Source organism: Pristiophorus japonicus, chromosome 9, assembly GCF_044704955.1.
Source record: "Pristiophorus japonicus isolate sPriJap1 chromosome 9, sPriJap1.hap1, whole genome shotgun sequence".
Classification (NCBI taxonomy): domain Eukaryota; kingdom Metazoa; phylum Chordata; class Chondrichthyes; family Pristiophoridae; genus Pristiophorus; species Pristiophorus japonicus.
Window position 1 is genome coordinate 17,746,933 of NC_091985.1, and position 23,059 is coordinate 17,769,991.

Below are 23,059 nucleotides of genomic sequence, written 5' to 3' on the forward strand. Positions count from 1 at the left end.
GGATGACTTGCATCCACGCCAAAAAAGGATGAGTTCACAGGTGTTTCAATGAAGGACCCGGACTACATCCTCAAGGGTGGAAGATGCCTGTGCGTGGAATTTCTAACGTGGAGTGGCCGTTGCACACCAGCCACCACACGGGCTTGACAGAGCTAGGTCCTGGTCCAGTGGCAAGGGTTACCCAAGACAACTGGAGACCAGCTCTGCTGCACGGACCTAGTGAGCACACATATCGTAGTGTGGGCTGGCCCATGCTGCCCCTGGGCCCCTGACCCCGAACTCACGCCTCCACTGGGCACCGATCACTACAGTCTCTTGCCTTGTTCCTTCGCCATGACCTCGCCACTCCTGCTATATCTTCCCACGCTCTAAACACTGACCAGGACCTTGATGACATCACTCTTCGCTGCCGTCGCCCTCCTGCACCAGCTCGCACTGCTCCCTGAAGGGGCCTCCACGCTATACAGGGCCGCCGCTCGCCGCTCCTTTCATGGCCCCGACCTGCCTCTGGTGCTCTCACACAGGTCGGGACCTCCACGCTGTTCCCGGGCCGCTGTTCGCCGCTCCTTTTATGCCTCGGGGTCTTTCATAAAACCATACTGACTCTGCTTGATTGAATTATGATTTTCTAAATGTCTCGCTACTGCTTCCTTAATAATGGACTCCAGCACTTTCCCAACGACAGATGTTTGGCTAACTGGTGTATAGTTTCCTGCTTTCTTAACTAGGGGCGTTACATTTGCAGTTTTCCAATCTGCTGACATACTCGGAATTCACCGTGACACACTCTCACCATGATACACTCTCACCGTGACACACTCTCACTGTGACACATTCAGAACTCACCATGACATAAGAACATAAGAAATAGGAGCAGGAGTAGGCCACCTGGCCCCTCGAGCCTGCTCCGCCATTCAATAAGATCATGGTTGATCTGATCTTGGCCTCAACTCCGCTTCCCATAATCCTTTATTTCCATTATCCTTCAAAAATCTGTCTGTCTCCACCTTAACTATATTCAATGACCCAGTTTCCACAGCTCTCTAAGATAGAGAATTCCAAAGGTTCATGACCCTTTGAGAGAAGTAATTCTTCCTCATTTCCATTTTAAATAGGCAACCCCTTATTCTGAAACTATGCCCCTAGTTCTAGATTCCCCATGAGAGGAAACATCCCTCTTATCCACCCTGCTCGTTACATCCTCAAAGAACTCCAGAAAAATTGTCAAACATGATTTTCCTTTCATAAAACAATGCTGACTCTGCCTGACTGTATTATGCTGTTTTAAATGTCCTGCTTCCTTAATAATGGACTCCAGCATTTTCCTAATGATAGATGTTAGGCTTACTGGTCTATAGTTCCCTGCTTTCTGTATCCCTCCTTTCTTAAATAGGGGCGTTACATTTGTGGTTTTACAGTCTGTTGACACACTCGGAACTCACCATAACACACTCTCACCGTGATACACTCGGAACTCACCGTGACACACCTGAGCTCGCTGGTTAATGCGCGGAAGCTATTTACACTGTGACTAAAAGAACACCAGGGGCCTATTCTTTCTCTCCCATGCTGGGTGCCAAGATCATTGACACAAATGCCATGATTGCGGTGGACGAGAGGAAGGGAAATATGTGTTTGTGCACAACTTTCTGTCTCAACGCCCTCTCCCAGAGTATTAGCCGTGAAAGGTTGCAGTCCACTTTGGACCATCTCACATAAAGCCCATTCTTCTCACTGAAGGATAGTCAGTCAGAACAGGAAGGAACTATGTTCTCCGATGTTTTAATGATTTCACTAATTGGACTGAAGGTCACCACCTGCCGATCTATCTCTTTCTGCTGCCGATCGATCACTTGCAGCATTTCCTGTCTTTCTTTGCAACCATTCCTACATCTGCCTCTCTCTCCCTCCTTCTCTTTGGGCACTGAGCTTGAGCAAATGTGGGAATGTTCCCATTTGTTATCAGAAGAAAACAATCCCAGCGGAAGCTAAGGAATAGTCACAAATGCTGGAAATACTCAGTGGGTCAGGCAGCACCTGTGGAGAGAGAAGCAGAGATGACAATTTCAGGTCGATGGCCTTTCGTCAAAAGTTGAGAGATTTAACTTGCTTATGAACTGTTAAATCTCTAACTTCTTCCAGTTCTGATGAAAAGTCACCGACCTGAAACGTTAACTCTGTTTCTCCATAGATGCTGCCTGACCTGCTGAGCCGCTCCAGCATTTTCTGTTTTTATTTAAGGAATAGTTACTAGCAGTGAATGTGAAAGCACTTGCCTATTCGTCCATGTCAGTACATTAGCAATGGGACAGGAGTAAGCCTGTCGATCCTTTGAGCCTGTTTTGCCATTTAGGTGCTCATGACAATCTATGGGGTAGAAATTGGGTCAGTTAACGCCCTTGGAAAAGATCGGAACAGGGGCGCTAAAGGGCTCGGAGCCACGAGTGCCGGCATTCACGCCACTCGGCACATTCACTGCGCCGGTACTGGCAGTACTGAGCAGTACCACCCGGGAGCAACTCGCCCAGTTTTGACAGCGATGCGATATTAGGTTGCAAGGGGGATAGAGTATAAAAGCAGAGAAGTCTTGCTACAACTGTACAGGCTATTGGTGAGGCCACACCTGGAGTACTGCGTACAGTTTTGGTCTCCGTATTTAAGGAAGGATATACTTGCACTGGAGACTGTTCAGAGAAGGTTCACTAGGTTGATTCCGGAGATGACGGGGTTGACTTATGAAGATAGGTTGAGTAGGTTGGGCCGATACACATTGGAGTTCAGAAGAATGAGAGGTGATCTTATCGAAACATATAAGATAATGAGGGGGCTCGACAAGTTGGATGCAGAGAGGATATTTCCACTCATAGGGAAAACTAAAACTAGGAGACATAGTCTCAGAATAAGGGGTCACCCATTTAAAACGGAAATGAGGAGGAATTTCTTCTCTCAGAGGGTAATAAATCTGTGGAATTCTCTGCCCTAGAGAGCTGTGGAGGCTGGATCATTGAATATATTTAAGGCGGAGATAGACAGATTTTTGAGTGATAAGGGAGTAAAGGGTTATGGGGAGCGGGCAGGGAAGTGGAGCTGAGTCCATGATCAGATCAGCCATGATCTTATTGAATGGTGGAGCAGGCTCGAGGGGCCAAATAGCCTACTCCTGCTCCTATTTCTTATGCTGTTATGTAGGTTGGAGCGGCACCCGTAGCGCCTCCTAGTGACCCCGTCAGAGAAAGCGGGCAGTCAGAGCTGTCCCAGGGCGCTAAGGGAAGGAATGATTGAAAAAGTTAAGTGAAATTGAAAGTTCTTTGAATTTTTTTTGCGATTCATCTTTATTTGGGGGGAGTACTTTATCGAGAATGTTTCTTGTGTTTTTTGTGCTGATTTTTTTTTTTGCAAGGAGACCTCTCTAAGGGTGCTCCAAAGCCAGATCTTTAGCATCGGATTTTCAGTTGCTCACCCGGCTTAGCGCCCTTAAAGGTGTGGAAATTTGTTGGCTGCCGTCTCAACTCATTTTCCGGTGCAAAAATTACCACCCCGTTGCCATTGGCGCCCGAAGAATCCTCCAAGCGAATTTCCACTCCTATCTCTTTACTCCAATTCCCTATGCTATCTCCATGTGCCTTAATACTCTTACTTTTCAAGTCTCCACTGATTCTGCATCTGAACCAGTGTATTCCATATTCTTGGTTCAATTTCAATGGGTTTTGCTCCAGTTCAAAGATGATGTCTACTTGTTTTTTGATTCTCCTAGAAGATTCGTTCTTTTACCTCCTCGGTCAAAGAGCCCTGATCATTTCCCATCAGTGCTGAGCCATTGATTTTAACATGCAGGTAGAACCCTGTGTTGGCCCATGAACTGACCATTACTGTGTAGAATTTATACCAGATACACACTTCCCTTCTTAGGAACATAGGAACAAGAGGAGGCCATTCAGCCCCTCGAGCTTGTTTCGTCAGTCAATGAGATTAGAGCTGATCTGCGACCTAACTCCATCCACACACCTTGGCTCCATATTGCTTAACCTGGTACCACAGAGCTCCCCAGTCAGACAGAAGTCAACCAATCAGACTTCGAACTGAATGTTTTGTTGTGGCTAATTGATTATGATGTGCCGATCTGAGATATCCAATCAGAGCTCACCAACCCCGGAGCCCTGTTAAGGTGATAAAGGGCCGCAGCAACCAATCAGTTGAGTAGGTGCGGGACCTATTCCCAGGGTGCTGCCAACCTGATCACAGGAACATGGGAACAGGAGGAGGCCCTTCGAGCCTCATTCACCATTCCATGAGATCGTGGATGATCTGTACCCTAACTCCATCCACCTGCCTTGGCTCCATATCCCTTAATACCTTTGGCTAGAAAAAACCTATTGATCTGAGATTTAACATTATTAATTGAGCCAGCATCTACTACTTTTTGTGGGAGAGAGTTCCACACTTCTACCACGTTTTGCATGAATAGGTCTTACTGAACTTCTCCCCTGAATGGCCTGGCTCTGATTTTATGGTTATGCCCCTTTGTCCCCGCCATCAACGGAAACTGTTTCTCTCCATCTACCCTCTCAATTCCTTTCAAAATCCTAAAAAGCCCAACCAAACCACCCCTTAACCCTCTATATCCCAGGGAATACAGGCCTCGTTTATGTAATTTCTCCTCATTTTACATGGAGTAAACTAAAATTGAGTGTCAAACTCTGCGACAGCACTTTGGCTCCAAATTTAGATGGTTAAGGGGAGATTTGATCGAAGTTTTCACCATGTTAAGGGAACAGATAGGGTAGATAGCAAGAAACTGTTTCCGCTGGTTGGGGAGTCTAGGATTAGGGGCCATTGTCTAAAAATTAGAGCCAGACCTTTCAGAAGTGGTTAGGAAACACTTCTATGATCCGAGCATGCCCACTGCCCACTAATATCTGCCACTGCACATGGAGTAATCCTGCTCACCATGGACTTAATTCATACACGGCTGCTCCCCTATATTAGGCCATCAGATGCATCATTGCGGTTTTCAGCCATATCAAGACTCTCACTGAACTCGGAGGGTCCAGAAGAGTACCAATAACTCCTGCTGCTTCGTTGACCTCTCTGTAGATTGTCAAGCTGCCTGGACAGTCACCTGTTTTTGATTTGGTCCATCAGGTGTCTGACACCTTCAGAACTCATTATCATTGCCCACGTGTCTCCAATTGGAATGATTGGGAAATTTGTACTCTATCCCCGCGTGGGCGCACAGCTCACTTATCCTAATCCAAGGATCCTAAGTAGATGTACAAGATCCCACGCTGTATTGAAGAGCAGGGGAGTTCTTCCAATGTCCTGGCCAGTACTTACCCCTCAACCACCACCAGCACAAAGAGATTGGCCTAGACATTGGATCTCACCCAGCTATCATGTTCAAAAACTCACAGCGGGAAGATTCTCTCTGGTCTGTGTGTGTGTTAGTGACACTGTGTAATATACATAGCTCCACCCAGTGGACTACTATGGCATTGCAGCCATTGCTGTTTACAACAATAAAGAGGCAACAAGTCAGCTGACTGGTTCCTGAAGTTATCAGCCATCTTAAAGTCTGTGTGTTTGTGAGGTCGTACCGAAAATATAACATTGGCGACAAGGATGGGATAATTGGATAACCTAGCTGAAAATTTTGTTGGTGGAGGATTCAGCCGTCTGACGGAAAGACTTTGAGGGCTTCTCTTTTTTGATTAACAGCTAAAAATCCAAGGTAAATTACAAGCACAATTGACAGAACTGCCAGAGTCCAGATGGCCATGTCTATGAGAATAATAGGGCACTTGGGGGAGTTTCAACCTGACCGTGAAAGTTTCATAGCGTATGTAGAGTGGCTAGAAATGTTTTTCATCGCAAATAGTATCATCAAAGACCCCAATGATGAAAACCATAACCAGGTGGTGTTGGAAAGAAAACAGGCCATGTTCTTAACTGAAGCAGGGCCCGGGGTGTATGAAACCCTGAAAAATGTGCTTGTGCCTGTCAAGCCAAAGGACACATCACTTAAGCAGATTAAGCACTACAGTCCTGAGCCCCTGGAAATTGCTGAAAGTTATCGTTTCGGAATAAGAGATCAGTTAACCGATGAAAGTATCAGTGAGTACATTGTAGCATTAAAAAAGCTATCTATTCACTGTAATTACAGAAACTTTCAGGACCGAGCATCGCGTGACCGCTTTGTTTGTGGGATGAAAAATGATGCGATCAGAAGAAAGTTATTGACAACTCCTAACTTGACTTTTGATTTAGCTTGTCAGACAGCTATGTCAATGGACATGGCCGACCAATATTCCGGAGAATTTCGCATCATTTCCAGTCGTCAGACAGCCGAGGTGAATCGCCTGCAGGTTAAAAGTAAAAGGCAGTTGGGCCCCAAGGTCTCAGCAACTGGCAATGGTAACAGAGCACTGAAGTCCTGCTATCGGTGCCTGGGACAACACATTGCTCAAAGTTGTCCATATGTGAAGGCAGAGTGTTTCTTCTGCAGCAAAACTGGGCATCTTGCAAAGGCATGCCGACTGAAGAGTAAACCAACTTTCAAAGCTATCAGTAAGCTATCAGAAAGTGGGGCCAGCTGGAGAAAATGGTAAGAAAACACATTTAAAAGCTCTTTATCTCAATGCGCGCAGCATTCATAACAAATTAGATGAGCTGTCGGCACAAATAGTTACAAATGGATATGATCTGGTAGCCATAACAGAGATGCGGTTGCAAGGTGACCAAGACTGGGAACTTAACATTCAGGGGTACCTGACAATTCTGAAGGACAAACAGAAAGGAAAAGGAGGTGGGGTAGCTCTGTTAATAAAGGATGGAATCACTGCAATAGTGAGAAACAATATTGGCTCAAATGATCAGGATGTTGAAACAGTTTGGGTAGAGATAAGGAATAATAAGTGGGAAAAAATCACGGGTGGGCGTAATCTATAGGCCCCCTAATAGTAGCAACTCTGATGGTCAGAGTATAAATCAGGAAATAGAGGGGGCTTGTAAAAAGGGAACAGCAATAATCATGGGTGATTTTAACCTCCATATTGATTGGACAAATCAAATTGGTCAGGGTAGCCTTGAGGAAGAGTTCATAGAGTGCATAAGGGATGGGTTCCTTGAGCAGTATGTAACGGAACCAACCAGGGGGCAGGCTATCTTAGATCTGGTCCTGTGTAATGAGACAGATTAATAAACAATCTCCGAGTAAAGGATCCCCTTGGAATGAGTGATCATAGCATGATTGAATTTCAAATTCAGATAGAGGGTGAGAAAGTTGGATCTCTAACCAGCGTACTAAGCTTAAATAAAGGCGACTACAAAAGTATGAGGGCAGAGTTGGGTAAAGTGGACTGGGAAAATAGATTAAAGTGTAGGACGGTTGATGAACAGTGGCGTACACTTAAGGAGATATTTCATAACTCTTAAGAAAAATATATTCCAGTGAGGAGGAAAGGGTGTAAGAGAAAAGATAACCATCCGTGGCTAACTAAAGAAATAAAGGACAGCATCCAATTAAAAACAAGGGCATACAAAGTGGCCAAAACTAGTGGGAGGACAGAAGATTGGGAAACTTTTAAAAGCAGGCAAGGATTAACTAAAAAAATGATTAAGAAAGGGAAGATTAGACTATGAAAGTAAACTAGCACAAAATATAAAAACAGATAGCAAGAGTTTCTATAGGTATATAAAAAGGAAAAGAGTGGCTAAAGTAAATGTTGGTCCCTTAGAGGATGAGACCAGGGAATTAGTAATGGGGAACATGGAGATAGCAGAAACTCTGAACAAATATTTTGTATCAGTCTTTACAGTAGAGGACACTAACAATATCCCAACAGTGGATAGTCAAGGGGCTATAGGGGGGGGGGGGGAGGAACTTAACACAATCACAATCACTAAGGAGGTGGTACTCAGTAAGATAATGGGACTAAAGGCAGATAAATCCCCTGGACCTGATGGCTTGCATCCTAGGGTCTTAAGAGAAGTAGAGGCAGGGATAGTGGATGCATTGGTCGTAATTTATCAAAATTCCATGGATTCTGGGGAGGTCCCAGCAGATTGGAAAACTGCAAATGTAACACCCCTATTTAAAAAAGGAGGCAGACAAAAAGCAGGAAAATATAGACCAGTTAGCCTAACATCTGTGGTTGGGAAAATGTTGGAGTCCATTACTAAAGAAGCAGTAGCAGGACATTTGGAAAAGCATAATTCAGTCAGGCAGAGTCAGCATGGATTTATGAAGGGGAAGCCATGTTTAACAAATTTGCTGGAATTCTTTGAGGATGTAATGAACAGGGTGAATAAAGGGGAACCAGTGGCTGTGGTGTATTTGGACTTCCAGAAGGCATTTGACAAGGTGCCACATAAAAGGATACTGCACAAGGTTCACAGGGTTGGGGGTAATATATTAGCATTGACAGAAGATTGGCTAACTAACAGAAAACAGAGAGTCAGGATAAATGGTTCATTCTCGGGTTGGGAATCAGTAACTAGTGGGGTGTCACAGGAATCAGTGCTGGGACCCCAACTATTTACAATCTATATTAACGATTTGGATGAAGGGACTGAGTGTAACATAGCCAATTTTCTGATAATACAAAGATGGGAGGAAAAGCAATATGTGAGGAGGACACAAAAAACCTGCAAAAGGACATAGACACGCTAAGTGAGTGGGCAAAAATTTGGCAGATGGAGTGTAATGTTGAAAAGTTTGAGGTCATGTACTTTGGCATAAAAAATCAAAGAGTAAGTTGTTATCTAAATGGAGAAAAATTGCAAAGTGCTGCAGTACAGCGGGACCTGGGGGTCCTGGTGCATGAAACACAAAAGGATAGTATGCAGGTACATCAAGAGATCAGGAAGGCCAATAGAATCTTGGCCTTTATTGCTAAGGGGATGGAGTATAAAAACAGGGAAGTCTTGCTACAGTTAAACAGGGTATTGGTGAGGCCACTCCTGGAATACTGCGTACAGTTTTGGTTTCCATATTTAAGAAAAAATATACTTGCTTTTGAAGGCAGTTCAGAGAAGGTTCACTAGGTTGATTCCGAAGATGAGGGGGTTGATTTATGAAGATAGGTTGAGTAGGTTGGGCCTCTACTCATTGGAATTCAGAAGAATGAGAGGTGATCTTATTGAAACGTATAAGATTATGAGGGGGCTTGACAAGTTGAATGCAGAGAGGATGTTTCCACTGAATGATGAGACTAGAACTAGGGGGCACAATGTTAGAATAAGGGGCCGCCCATTTAAAACTGAGATGAGGAGGAATTTCTCCTCTCAGATGGTTGTAAATCTGTGAAATTCGCTGCCTCAGAGAGCTGTGGAAGCTGGGACATTGAATAAATTTAAGACAGAGATAGAACATTTTTTAACTGATAAGGGAATAAGGGGCTATGGGGAGTGGGCAGGGCCTACTCCTGCTCCTATTTATTATGTTCTAATGTTCTTATAAGTACAAATTCCCAGAGACTACATAGCATGGAAGAAAAACAACAGGACAAGGAGGTTTTAGAGCTACACATCATCAGGAGCACGAGAGTATCGAACAGCGATTCTAAAAGTATCATCACCCACACAGATGTTGCAGTAACCAAGATACCCACGGAGATTGACACTGGTGCATCCGTGAGCGTAGTACCGGATCGCTATATCTCAAAAAATTGCGTGATTTCTCATTGGAGAAACCAAGATAGAGCAGTGAGGCTACTCGGGAGAGAACACTGCTGTGGTAGGTCATATCACTGTACCGGTGAAATACAAGGATCAATTTCAGAGCTTGCCTCTCTTAGTAGTGGCAGGAGTCAAGCCTGCCTTACTAGGAAGAAATTGGTTGGGATCACTGAAGCTGGATTGGAGTGAGATTTTTCGTATTGAAACAAGGTTTGCATCAAAGGATGATGTCATCAAGAAGTATCCAAAGGTGTTCTGCGAAACAGGCAGTCCGATCCAAGGCTTCAAGGCGAGTGTCAGGATACAGAAGGACGCTAGACCAGTTTACTGCAAGACACATCCCGTACCATATGTACTCAAGGAGAAAGTTGAGCAAGAACTTAAAAGACTAGCGACTGAGAACATTATCTCTAAGATAGATCTATATAATTGGGCTACACGCATTTTTGTTGTACCTAAGTCCGACAGTAAGGTAAGGTTGTGTGGTGATTATAAAGTAACCGTAAACCAGGTCCTTGAGGGTAATCTCCCCAATACATTGCCAAATGGCTGGCCAAACCAGCTAACAGGCAAAGATATTCATCCATTTTTCATTTGTAGGAATGAATTATCAGTTGATAAAGATTGAATTATGTGTGGTGCAAGAGTGGTTATACCAAATAAATTCAGGTCCAAATTATTAGGAGATCTTCATGACCAGCATCTGGGAATATGCTTGACTAATAGTTTTGTACACAGTTACTTATGGTGGCCAGGTCTAGATAAAGATATAGAGTACATTCACAGTCCTTGTACGACATGTCAATCGGTAAGCAAGAAACCACCAGGAAATGGCCTTCCAGGATGTGGCAAAGGTTACATGTAGATTTTGCTGAGCTAGACTGATAGCCATTCGAAGTGGGTTGAAGTGTTCCAATGCGGAAAATAATAAGAAGTAAAATATTAGACATTTTGCGAAGCTTATTTTATTAATTTGGCCTCCCAGAAGAAATTGTTTCTGATAATGGACCACAATTTTGTTCAGAAGAATTTGTACAGTTCATGAGCAAAAATGGTGTGAAACATACCAAGGTTCCACTGTACGACCCTGCTTCAAATGCTGCAGCAGAGCGCATAGTACAAATTGTAAAACGTGCCCTCATCAAACAGATGTTGGATCCAAATCCAAAGAAATGACAGTTGTCATTGGACCACAAATTGGATAACTTTCTAATTACATATTAATGTGCAAAGTTAAAGCACATGGGATTGGGGGTAGTGTGCTGACATGGATTGAGAACTGGTTGTCAGACAGGAAGCAAAGAGTAGGAGTAAATGGGGACATTTCAGAATGGCAGGCAGTGACTAGTGGGGTACCGCAAGGTTCTGTGCTGGGGCCCCAGCTGTTTACATTCTACATTAATGATTTAGACGAGGGAATTAAATGTAGTATCTCCAAATTTGCGGATGACACTAAGTTGGGTGGCAGTGTGAGCTGCGAGGAGGATGCTATGAGGCTGCAGAGTGACTTGGATAGGTTAGGTGAGTGGGCAAATGCATGGCAGATGAAGTATAATGTGGATAAATGTGACGTTATCCACTTTGGTGGTAAAAACAGAGAGACAGACTATTATCTGAATGGTGACAGATTAGGAAAAGGGGAGGTGCAACGAGACCTGGGTGTCATGGTACATCAGTCATTGAAGGTTGGCATGCAGGTACAGCAGGCGGTTAAGAAAGCAAATGGCATGTTGGCCTTCATAGCGAGGGGATTTGAGTACAGGGGCAGGGAGGTGTTGCTACAGTTGTACAGGTCCTTGGTGAGGCCACACCTGGAGTATTGTGTACAGTTTTGGTATCCTAACTTGAGGAAGGACATTCTTGCTATTGAGGGAGTGCAGCGAAGGTTCACCAGACTGATTCACGGGATGGCGGGACTGACCTATCAAGAAAGACTGGATCAACTGGGCTTGTATTCACTGGAGTTCAGAAGAATGAAAGGGGATCTCATAGAAACATTTAAAATTCTGACGGGTTTCGACAGGTTAGATGCAGGAAGAATGTTCCCAATATTGGGGAAGTCCAGAACCAGGGGTCACAGTCTAAGGATAAGGGATAAGCCATTTAGGACCGAGATGAGGAGAAACTTCTTCACCCAGAGAGTGGTGAACCTGTGGAATTCTCTACCACAGAAAGTTGTTGAGGCCAATTCACTAAATATATTCAAAAAGGAGTTAGATGTAGTCCTTACTACTAGGGGGATCAAGGGTTATGGCGAGAAAGCAGGAATGGGGTACTGAAGTTGTATGTTCAGCCATGAACTCATTGAATGGTGGTGCAGGCTCGAACGGCCGAATGGCCTACTCCTGCACCTATTTTCTATGTTTCTATTTTTCTATAATACTCCTCATACAACTACTGGTAGAATAGCAGCAGAGATGTTTCTCAAACGACAGCCACAAACTAGATTCTCGTTGTTAAAACCAATAGTCCATAGAAGAGAAACAATTAAGACAGAAAGAGAATCATGATAGAGACAGAGTAAAAGAGAGAAGTGTGAAATTAAACCAGAAGGTGAGAGTGAATAACCATCACCATAAATGGTTAAAGTGGTTACCAGAAAAAGTGATGAAGATATGTGGTCCTCGCACATATTTGGTCAAGATGTTTGGTCATGGACAGGTTAGGTTTGTTCACAGTGATCCTATTTTACCTACAGATGTGGAAGGCGTTGAAGCTTGGAATGATTCGATTATTTCTGACTCATCAGATAGTTTTGATACAAGTAAGGTACCAGTAGCATATCCTACATCAAATGTACTGGGAACAAGTCCAAGAGAAAGTCAGAATTTAAGTCTGAGTCCGAGTCAGGCAGACGAACAGTCTGAAGTTGTAGAGAATCCAAATGTAGATCAAGGGCATAGAAACATAGAAAATAGGTGCAGGAGTAGGCCATTCGGCCCTTCAAGCCTGCACCACCATTCAATATGATCATGGCTGATCAAGCAACTTTAGTACCCCATTCCTGCTTTCTCTCCATACCCCTTGATCCCTTTAGCCGTAAGGGCCACATCTAACTCCCTTTTGAATATATCTAACGAACTGGCCTCAACAACTTTCTGTGGTAGAGAATTCCACAGGTTCACAATTCTCTGAGTGAAGAAGTTTCTCCTCATTTCGGTCCAAAATGGCTTACCCCTTACCCTTAGACTGTGACCCCTGGTTCTGGACTTCCCCAACATCGGGAATATTCTTCTTGCATCTAACCTGTCCAATCCTGTCAGAATTTTATATGTTTTTATGAGATCCCCTCTCATTCTTCTAAATTCCAGTGAATATAAACCTAGTCGATCCAGTCTTTCTTCATATGTCAGTCCTGCCATCACGGGAATCAGTCTGGTGAACCTTCGCTGCACTCCCTCAATAGCAAGAATGCCCTTCCTCAGATTAGGAGACCAAAACTGTACACAATGTTCAAGGTGTGGCCTCACCAAAGCCCTGTACAACTGCAGTAAGACCTCCCTGCTCCTATACTCAAATCCTCTTGCTATGAAGGCCAACATGCCATTTGTCTTCTTCACCGCCTGCTGTACCTGCATGCCAACTTTCAATGTACCATGACACCCAGGTCTCGTTGCACCTTCCATTTTCATAATCTGTCACCATTCAGATAATATTCTGCCTTCCTGTTTTTGCCACCAAAGTGAATAACTTCACATTTATCTACATTATACTGCATCTGCCATGCATTTGCCCACTCACCTAACCTGTCCAAGTCATCCTGCAGTCTCTTAGCATCCTCCTCACAGCTCACACTGCCACTCAACTTAATGTCATCTGCAAATTTGGAGTATTACATTCAATTCCTTTGTCTAAATCATTAATGTATATTGTAAATAGTTGGGGTCCCAGCACAGAACCTTGCAGTAGCCCACTAGTCACTGCCTGCCATTCTGAAAAGGACCCATTTATTCCTACTCTTTGCTTCCTGTCTGCCAACCAGTTCTCTATCCATGTCAATACATTACCTGCAATGTCATGTGCTTTAATTTTGCACACTAATTTCTTGTGTGGGACCTTTTCAAAAGCCCTTTTGAAAGTCCAAATACACCACATCCACTGATTTTCCGTTCTCCATTCTACAAGTTACATCCTCAAAAAATTCTAGAAGATTTGACAAGCATGATTTCCCTTTCATAAATCCATGCTGGCTTGGAGCGATCCTGTCACTGCTTTCTAAATGCGGCGCTATTACATCTTTAATAATTGATTCCAAATTTTTCCCCACTACTGATGTCAGGCTAACCAGTCTATAATTCCCTGTTTTCTTTCTCCCTCCTTTTTTAAAAAGTGGGGTTACATTAGCTACCCTCCAATCCTTAGAACCAACCCAGAATCTATAGAATATTGGAAAATGATCACTAATGCATCCATCTATTTCTAGGGCCACTTTCTTAAGTACTCTGGGATGCAGACTATCAGGCCCTGGGGATTTATTGGCCTTCAATCCCATCAATTTCCCGAACACAATTTCATGACTAATAAGGATTTCCTTCAGTTCCTCCTTCTCGCTAGACCCTCGGTCCTCTAGTACTTCCGGAAGATTATTTGTATCTTCCTTAGTGAAGACAGAACCAAAGTATTTGTTCAATTGGTCTGCCATTTCTTTGTTCCCGATTATACATTCACCTGATTCTGACTGCAAGGGACCTATATTTGTCTTCACTAATCTTTTTTTCTTCACATATCTATAGAAGCTTTTGCAGTCAGTTTTTATGTTCCCTGCAAGCTTCCTCTCACACTCTATTTTCCCGCTCCTAATAAACCCTTTGTCCTCCTCTGCTGAATTCTAAATTTCTCCCAGTCCTCAGGTTTGCTGCTTTTTCTGGCCAATTTATATGCCTCTTCCTTGGATTTAACACTATCACTAATTTTCCTTGTTAGTCATGGTTGAGCCACCTTCCCAGTTTTATTTTTACACCAGACAGGGATGTACAATTGTTGAAGTTCATTCATGTGATCTTTAAATGTCTGCCATTGCTTATCCACTATCAACCCTTTTAGTATCTATCCTAGCCAATTCACGTCTCATACCATCAAAGTTACCTTTCTTTAAGTTCAGGACCCTAGTCTCGGAATGAACTGTGTCACTCTCCATCTTAATAAAGAATTCTACCATATTATGGTCACTCTTTCCCAAGGGGCCCCACACAACAAGATTGCTAATTAGTCCTCTCTCATTACACATCACCCAGTCTAGGATGGCCAGCTCTCTAGTTGGTTCCTCGACATATTGGTCTAGAAAACCATCCCTAATACACTCCAGGAAATCCTCCTCCACCGTATTGCTACCAGTTTGGTTAGCCCAATCAATATGTAGATTAAAGTCACCCATGATAACTGCTGTACCTTTATTGCATGCATTTTTATGGATTATAGGATTATAATCCATAAATTCGGGTCTACCTCGGGTGCGAATTTTCCTCCTAAACCCCGCACCACTCTTCGACAATGGCAACGATGACGATGATGACCAGACCACCAACGACGACCGAGCCTCCTACTGCAGCCGCAACCTGGACCTGGACCTCTTTCTTCCTTCAGCAACCTTCTCTGGCGATCTGCTCCTTCGACGTCGACTCAGCTGCCCCACCCGATCCCCGATCCTCGACGATGCCTGGCGAGCCAGCTGAGCCTCCAACGGCGATCGGACCTCCTCCAGCGACGATCGGACCTCCTCCAGCGGCGACAGGCACCCTCCAATGCGACAGGCCCCTCCAATGCAACAGGCCCCCTCCAGCAGTGATCGGGACCCCTCCAACACGACAGGGTCCCTCCAATGCGACAGGGCCCCTCCAGCGGCGATCGGGACCCCCCATCAATGTGACAGGTCCCCTCCAACGGCAACAGGGCTCCTCCAGCGGTGACCGGGCCCCCTCCAATGCGACAGGCCCCCTCCAACGATAACAGGGCCCCTCCAATGCGACAAGCTGCTTCCAACGCGACTGGCCCCCTCCAACAGCGACCAGGCCCCCTCCAACACAACAGGACCTGCTTCAGCGGCGATCGGATCGCTCCAGCAGAGATGGGGCCCCCTCCAGCGATGACGGCTGGCCTCTCCTCCTCCCTCAACGACAGCTGGACCTCAACTCCTCAATGGCGATCGGGCTTTCTTCCCCTTCAGTGACGACTGGGCCTCTCCTTCCTCGCTGATGACCTGGCCTCTTTTCCCCCCAGCACGTGGTGAGTATCATGGCTGTGACCACCCTGACCTTCCACACTGAACTCCAGGGGACCGCCGACCCCCTCAATGCCTGCCCACAACCAAGCAGCAGGCCAGCTACCATCAAGGGCGCTACTCAGTGCCGAGCTTGCGGCCAACATCTCACCGTAGGCAACTAGGCTCATACAGCAGTGCCTGGTCTCCAGTCATCTCGGACCAAGACCTTGCTCTGCTGAGCCCATGTGGTGGCTGGTGTGCAACGATCACCCCACGTTAAAAGAATTCACGCACAGGCATCTTCCACTCATTTAATATCAAGTTCGGGACCTGGAACGTCAGGACCCTAATGGACAACTCCAACAGATTGCACGCTTCCCTAATTTCCTGTTTGATGCCATCCCCAACCTCACTACTACTGTTTGGTGGTCTGTACACAACTCCCACTAGCGTTCTCTGCCCTTTGGTGTTTAACAGCTCTACCCATATAGATTCCACATCATCCAAGCTAATATCCTTCCTTACTATTGCGTTAATCTCCTCTTTAACCAGTAACGCTACCCCACCTCCTTTTCCTTCCTGTCTGTCCTTCCTGAATATTGAATACCCCTGGATGTTGAGTTCCCAGCCTTGGTCACCTTGGAGCCATGTCTCTATAATCCCAATTACATCATATCCGTTAACAGCTATCTGCACAGTTAATTCATCCACCTTATTACGAATGCTCCTCGCATTGAGACACAGATTCTTCAGGCTTGTATTTTTAACACTCTTTGCCCTTTTAGAATTATGCTGTAATGTGGCCCTTTTTGATTTTTACCCTTGATTTCTCTGCCCTGCACTTTTCCTTATCTCCTTTCTACCTTTTGCTTCTGCCCCCATTTTACTTCCCTCTGTCTCCCTGCATAGATTCCCATTCCCCTGCCATATTAGTTTAAACTCTCCTCAACAGCACTAGCAACAGCACTCCCCCTAGGACACCGGTTCCGGTCCTGCCCAGGTGCAGACCGCCCAGTTTGTACTGGTCCCACCTCCCCCAGAACCGGTTCCAATGTCCCAGGAATTTGAATCCCTCCCTCTTGCACCATTCCTCAAGCCATGTATTCATCTTAACTATCCTGCTATTTCTACTCTGACTAGCACATGGCACTGATAGCAACCCTGATATTACTATCTTTGAGGTCCCACTTTTTAATTTAACTCCTAGCTCCCTAAATTCAGCTTGTAGAATCTCATCCCGTTTTTTTACCTATATCGTTGGTACCTATATGCACCACGACAGCTGGCTATTCACCCTCCCCCTCCAGAATGCCCTGCAGCCACTCCAAGACATCCTTGACCCTTGCACCATGGAGGCAACATACCATCCTGGAGTCTCAATTGCGGACGCAGAAACGCCTATCTATTCACCTTACAATGGAATCCCCTATCAATATAGCTCTCCCACTCTTTTTCCTGCCCTCCTGCGCAGCAGAGCCACCCACGTAGCCATGGACTTGGCTGATGCTGCCATCCCCTGATGAGTCATCTCCCCTAACAGTACCCAAAGCAGTATATCTGTTTTGAAGGGAGATGACCGCAGGGGACCCCTGCACTACCTTCCTTCCACTGCTCTGCCTGATGGCCACCCATTCCCTATCTGCCAGTGTAACCGTTACCTGCGGTGTGACCAACTCACTAAACGTGCTGTTCACGTCATCCTCAGCATCGCGGATGCTCCAGAGTGAATCCATGTGCAGCTCCAGTGCCGCAATGCGGTCTGTCAGGAGCTGCAGTTGGACACACTTCCTGCACACATAGTAGTCAGGGACACTAGAAGCATCCCTGACTTCTCACATAGCACAGGAGGAGCTCTCCTGCCATGACTTAACCCTTAAATTAACTTAATTTGGCAACAATGCCAAAGGTTACCTACTGATAAGAAAAGAAAAAAAACGGAAAAGATTAAATACTCACCAATCCGCCAGCCAATCACTTACCCGCTTGGCTGTGACATCACACTTCAATTTTTTACTACTTCTTTGTTTACTTTTGTCCCTGCACTGACCTCCCGCTCCCGATTGCTGCTGCTCCTGGCCTTTTATAGGCCTCGATCCTCGACCTCCCGCTCCCGACTGCCACTGCGCCTGGCATTCCTTGGAGGAAAACTTTCCTCAGGATTAACCTAGAATAAGTCTAAGTTCGACATCATGTTTGGAAGGTTCTGTTCGAGAGCGACGGTATCCTCTTCAAATAAAAAACCTGCAGTTAAGTTTGTTTTGTAAACACGGCCGGAAGATTCTCTCTGGTCTGTGTGTGTGTTAGTGACTCTATAAACACGGTATGTGAAGCCATTTGATACATTTCTGGGCGATGCGATGAGGCACTATATGAATACAAGTCTTTCTTTAGCCAATGCTATTCCTGACCTAGTACAGCTTGACACTGACTAAGTGAAAACATATTCTATGCCCAGCACTAACTACCTCATCACGATGAGCAGACTATGAATGGGCATTAAATATAGCCTGAGTTGTTCATGGGCAGACTAAGGAATATGTGATACACCTCTCTGTAAATCTGCATATCTGAAAGTGCTGATCCTACCAGATTTTAGTTGTTCTCCTAGAGTAACTCCTTACCTGAGGAAGGATAGACTTGCCTTAGAGGAGGAGCAACAAAGTTTCACTCGATTGATCCCTGGAATGCGAGAGCTATCCTATGAGGAGAGATTGAGTAGATTGAGTCTATAGTCTGGAGTTTATTCTTATTCTTAGCTCCTAATTCTTATGTTCTTGCCCATCAATGAGGCAACAGCATTAATAAAAGCCCTTTCTAACCGACTAGACTCAAATCAGAACAAGCCAGTGAGTAAGGAAATTCTGCACAAGTAGTAATAACGTGCCTGTGCTTCAAATACTGCATTGCCACTTTGACCACGCCTGCCCCGGGCTATTCGCCCACAGCGGCACTGTTAGGGAATTCCAAGTGTGGATTCTAAAAGCCACTTATTGGAAGAGGAATGGAAAACTGGGGGAGGTGAGGAATTGCGGTTCCCAGAAGGAATGAATAGGACGAGTTTCAGTTTCATCACAGCGACGACGCAGAGAAGAGGAAGGACGAGCTGGACAGCACATGTGGAGCTTGTGTTCCAGTCCTTGAGAGAGGATCATTTGGGGCCGGGGTTGGGGGTGGGGTGGTGTGAGGTGGAGGAGATTGTACTTCCATTTAATCCAGGATGACATTCCAGTGCAGTACTGATGGGAGTGCTGCATTGTCGGAGGTGCCGACCTTCGGATGAGACGTTAAACGTCTGCTCTCTCAGGTGAATATAAAAGATCCCGTGGCACTATTTCGGAGAAGATTAGGGGAGTTATCCCCGGTGTCCTGGGGCCAATATTTATCCATCAATTGACATCACTAAAACAGATTATCTGCTCGTTATCACGTTGCTGTTTGTGGGATCTTGCTGTGCGCAAATTGGCTGCCGCATTTCCAACAGTGACTGCACTTCAAAACCGTGGCCCTAAAGCACTTTGGGACGTCCCGAGGTTGTAAAAAGCGTGGCATAAATGCAAGTTCTTTCAAGGCAGGAAACAGCAAAAGCAAATCCTTCTCCAACTCATCGGTGGGACGTTTACAAAATGTGCTTTATTAAGTCCACGTCCCTCACATTGTTGAGCACACGGTACAAAGTAACACAAAATGACCTGAAAATAAACCCTCATTCATGGCTGTTTATTATTTTTAAATGTTATCACGAGGCATTAGGATCATGTAGCTCATCCCCAGATATCTGTAACTCTATTCCCCGGGCACTGTGGGAGATTCCAGCTGACCGTGCAGGCTGTGCCAGATGTCATTTTACACAGCCTGCTCTCCGACACCTACCCTCTGATAAAACTAGCCTCATCAACCACAAGGGTGAGGTGAAAAGAAGCTCGCGTCTTTCAGTGGCTAAATCCGTACCCTCTCTCCTTCCTCTAAATACAACACTAAAGAATAGGGGAAACATCAAATTCATCAACTTGTTTTTATATAGCGCCTTTAACGTAGTGAAATGTCCCACAGCGCTTCACAGGAGTATTGTTGAGATTAAAAAAATTTGACACCGAACCGCCTAAGTAGAAATTAGCGCAGGTGACCAAAAGCTTACTCAAAGAGGTAGGTTTTAAGGAGCATCGTGAAGGAGGAAAGAGAGGTAGAGAGGCGGAGAGGTTTAGGCAGGGAGTTCCAGAGCTTGGGGCCCAGGCAACAGAAGGCACGGCCAGCAATGGTTGAGCGATTATAATCAGGGATGCTCAGGAGGGCAGAATTAGAGGAGCGCAGACATCTCGGGGGCTGTGGGGGGGGCTGGAGGAGATTACAGAGACAGGGAAGAGTGAGAACACGGAGGGATTTGAAAACAAGGGTGAGAATTTTGAAATCGAGGCGTTGCTTAACCGGGAGCCAATGTAGGTCAGCGAGCACAGGGGTGATGGGTGAGCGAGACTTGGTGCGAATTAGGACACGGGCAGCCGAGTTTTGGATCACCTCTAGTTTACATAGGGTAGAATGTGAGAGGCCAGCCAGGATTGCGTTGGTATAGTCAAGTCTAGAGGTAACAAAGGCATGGATGAGGGCTTCAGCAGCGGATGAGCTGAGGCAAGGGGCGATGTTACCAAGATGGAAATAGGCGGTCTTAGTTATGCTGCGGATATGTGGTCAAAAGCTCAGTTCAGAGTCAAATATGACACCAAGGTTGCGAACAGTCTGGTTTGGCCTCAGACAGAAGTTGGGGAGAGGGATGGAGTCAGTGGCTCGGGAACGGAGTTTGTGGCGTGGATCGAAAACAATGGCTTCATTCGTCCCGATATTTAAGTGGAGAAAGTTTTTGCTCATCCAGAACTGGATGTTGGACAAGCAGCCTGACAATTTAGAGACCGTGGAGGGGTCGAGAGAAGTGGTGGTGAGGTAGAGCTGGATGTCGTCAGCGTGCATGTGGAAACTGACGCTGTGTTTTCGGATGATGTCGCCAAGGGGCAACATGTAGATGAGAAATAGGAGGGGGGCCAAGGATAGATACTTGAGGGACACCAGAGGTAACGATGCAGGGGCGGGAAGGGAAGCCATTGTAGGTGATTCTCTGGCTATGATTAAATCGGTAAGAATGGAACCAGGCGAGTGCAAGAGTAAATAGAACACTAAAGAATAGGGGAAATATGAAATTCAAAGAGGAAGCGTTGGAGGTGCGGAGCATAGCTCGTTCACCGACATCTGAAAGAGTGAAGACAGGTTAACGTCCTGTTTTAATGGGGGCTCACAACCACAATGTTAACCTTCCAGATGCTTACCGACCTCTCGCCGCCGAGTCAGAAGGCTGTGGGTTCAAGCCCCACTCCAGAGACTTCAGCCCATAATCCAGGCTGCCACTCCCAGTGTAGTGCTGAGGTTTGCACCCGAACCTGATCTGATCATCACGGACCTCCACAAGTGTGCATTTTGCAGATGGTTGGTGATCGGGAGCGCGGCCCTCCTTAATCCAGGGGTGATAAGGCAAACTGTAGCAGCTCTGCTGTCCTCCCCATTTAAGGTCAGCTAACTCAGCAAAAACTGGGAATGGCCAGGTGGGACCTTCCCAGTCTGTAGGGCTCTGCTGCTCACTCAAAGACTTGCATTTCTATAGCACCTTTCAGGACAGCCCAAAGCGCTTTACAAGCAAGTAATGTGGGAAATGCGGCAGCCAATTTGTGCACAGCAAGCTCCCACAAACAGCAACGAGAAAAGGAGCAGATAATCTAGTTTTAATGATGTTGATTAAGGGAGGAATGTTGGCCAGGACACCGGGGATAATTCTCTTGCTCATCTTCCAAATAGTGGCCATGGAATCTTTTGCATCCACCTGAGAGAGCAGAGGGGGCCTCCGTTTAATGCCTCATCTGAAAGACGGCAGCTCCGACAGTGCAGCATTCCCTCAGTACTCCACTGGAGCGTCGGCCTAGATTCTGTACTGAAGTCTCTGCAATGGGACTTGAACCCACGGCCTCCTGATATCGAAAGCAGTGAGGGACATGTTGGATGCTGAACCTCTCCCGACTGCGGAATGGACATTGGAAAGAAGGCAGCAGGCTGCAGATGAGTAATGCAAATTGGACAGGGTTTCTGGAACTGTGTCCTCTTGGGAGAGAGGGTGAAATGTTGCAGGAGAGGCGTGTGGTCGAGAGTGAGTCAGGAGAGGTTGACATCAGACCTAATAAATAAGCCAGAGGACTCTGTTCAAGTCCCTTGCAGTGGTGTTGGGCACAATCAATGCTGTGCAATGTCTTGCTGCAGTTGCTGTACCTCTGAGTGTAGAATCTCAAGTTGATGTACAGAAAGATAACTCTCCCCCCCCCCCCCTGGTCCCCCCCCCGATCCCCACAAATACTCAGAGCCACAGGGCGAAAATCGTGTATGGTGTTGGACCCAGGAATTCTCCATTCTTACATTAACAAGGAAAGCTTAGCTGGAGGGCCGTGCTTTCCTCATGCGAGTTGCGTTTTCCAGCGCACATTTCGATCCCGGTTGCCCTCTCACTGTTACTCCACATCGCACAGGATTCAGCTGTTGTAAGACCAAGTGTTGGGAGGTGCGTTGCTGCGGCCTTGGAGAACGGTCCTTCTCACTTTCCGCCCCTATTGGCCTGGAGCTTGGGGGCGGTGGGAGACACCAAGCCTCTCCTCAACACATCCTCGGAGCAGCACCAACGAGGTTAGTGTTTCACCACATTTGGGAGGGAGTGGGAGCCCTTGGCCTAGTGGTGGCATTTGTGTCTCAGGGGTCGGGAGGTGCGGGTTTCCAGTCGCGGGATTATGGGTTGGCTTCCGACGGGTTTGGCTGACCCCCTCCCCTCATTATAAGTGTTGTGGGAGCCCATAAAACCCTCCCCTTGCATAGGACTGACCACCCTACGGGCTGGAGTAAGGATGGTCAAGGCCATGGAAGGAGCGTTCACGTTGCATTCTGTTGATCGGCCTGAGAAACCTTTCTCTACTTCAGCACTCCAAGAGGAAGCATGTGGAGGTAGAAAGACAATGACCATGTGGGACCTACCCCCTTCCCTCACTGCTGCAGGGAGAGCAGCTCCAATACACTGCACCACCATAAACACCACACCAAGTACGGTAGAAAATAGTGTCGATGATGAATGTTTACTACTTGACTATTCCAACGCACTCCTGGCTGGCC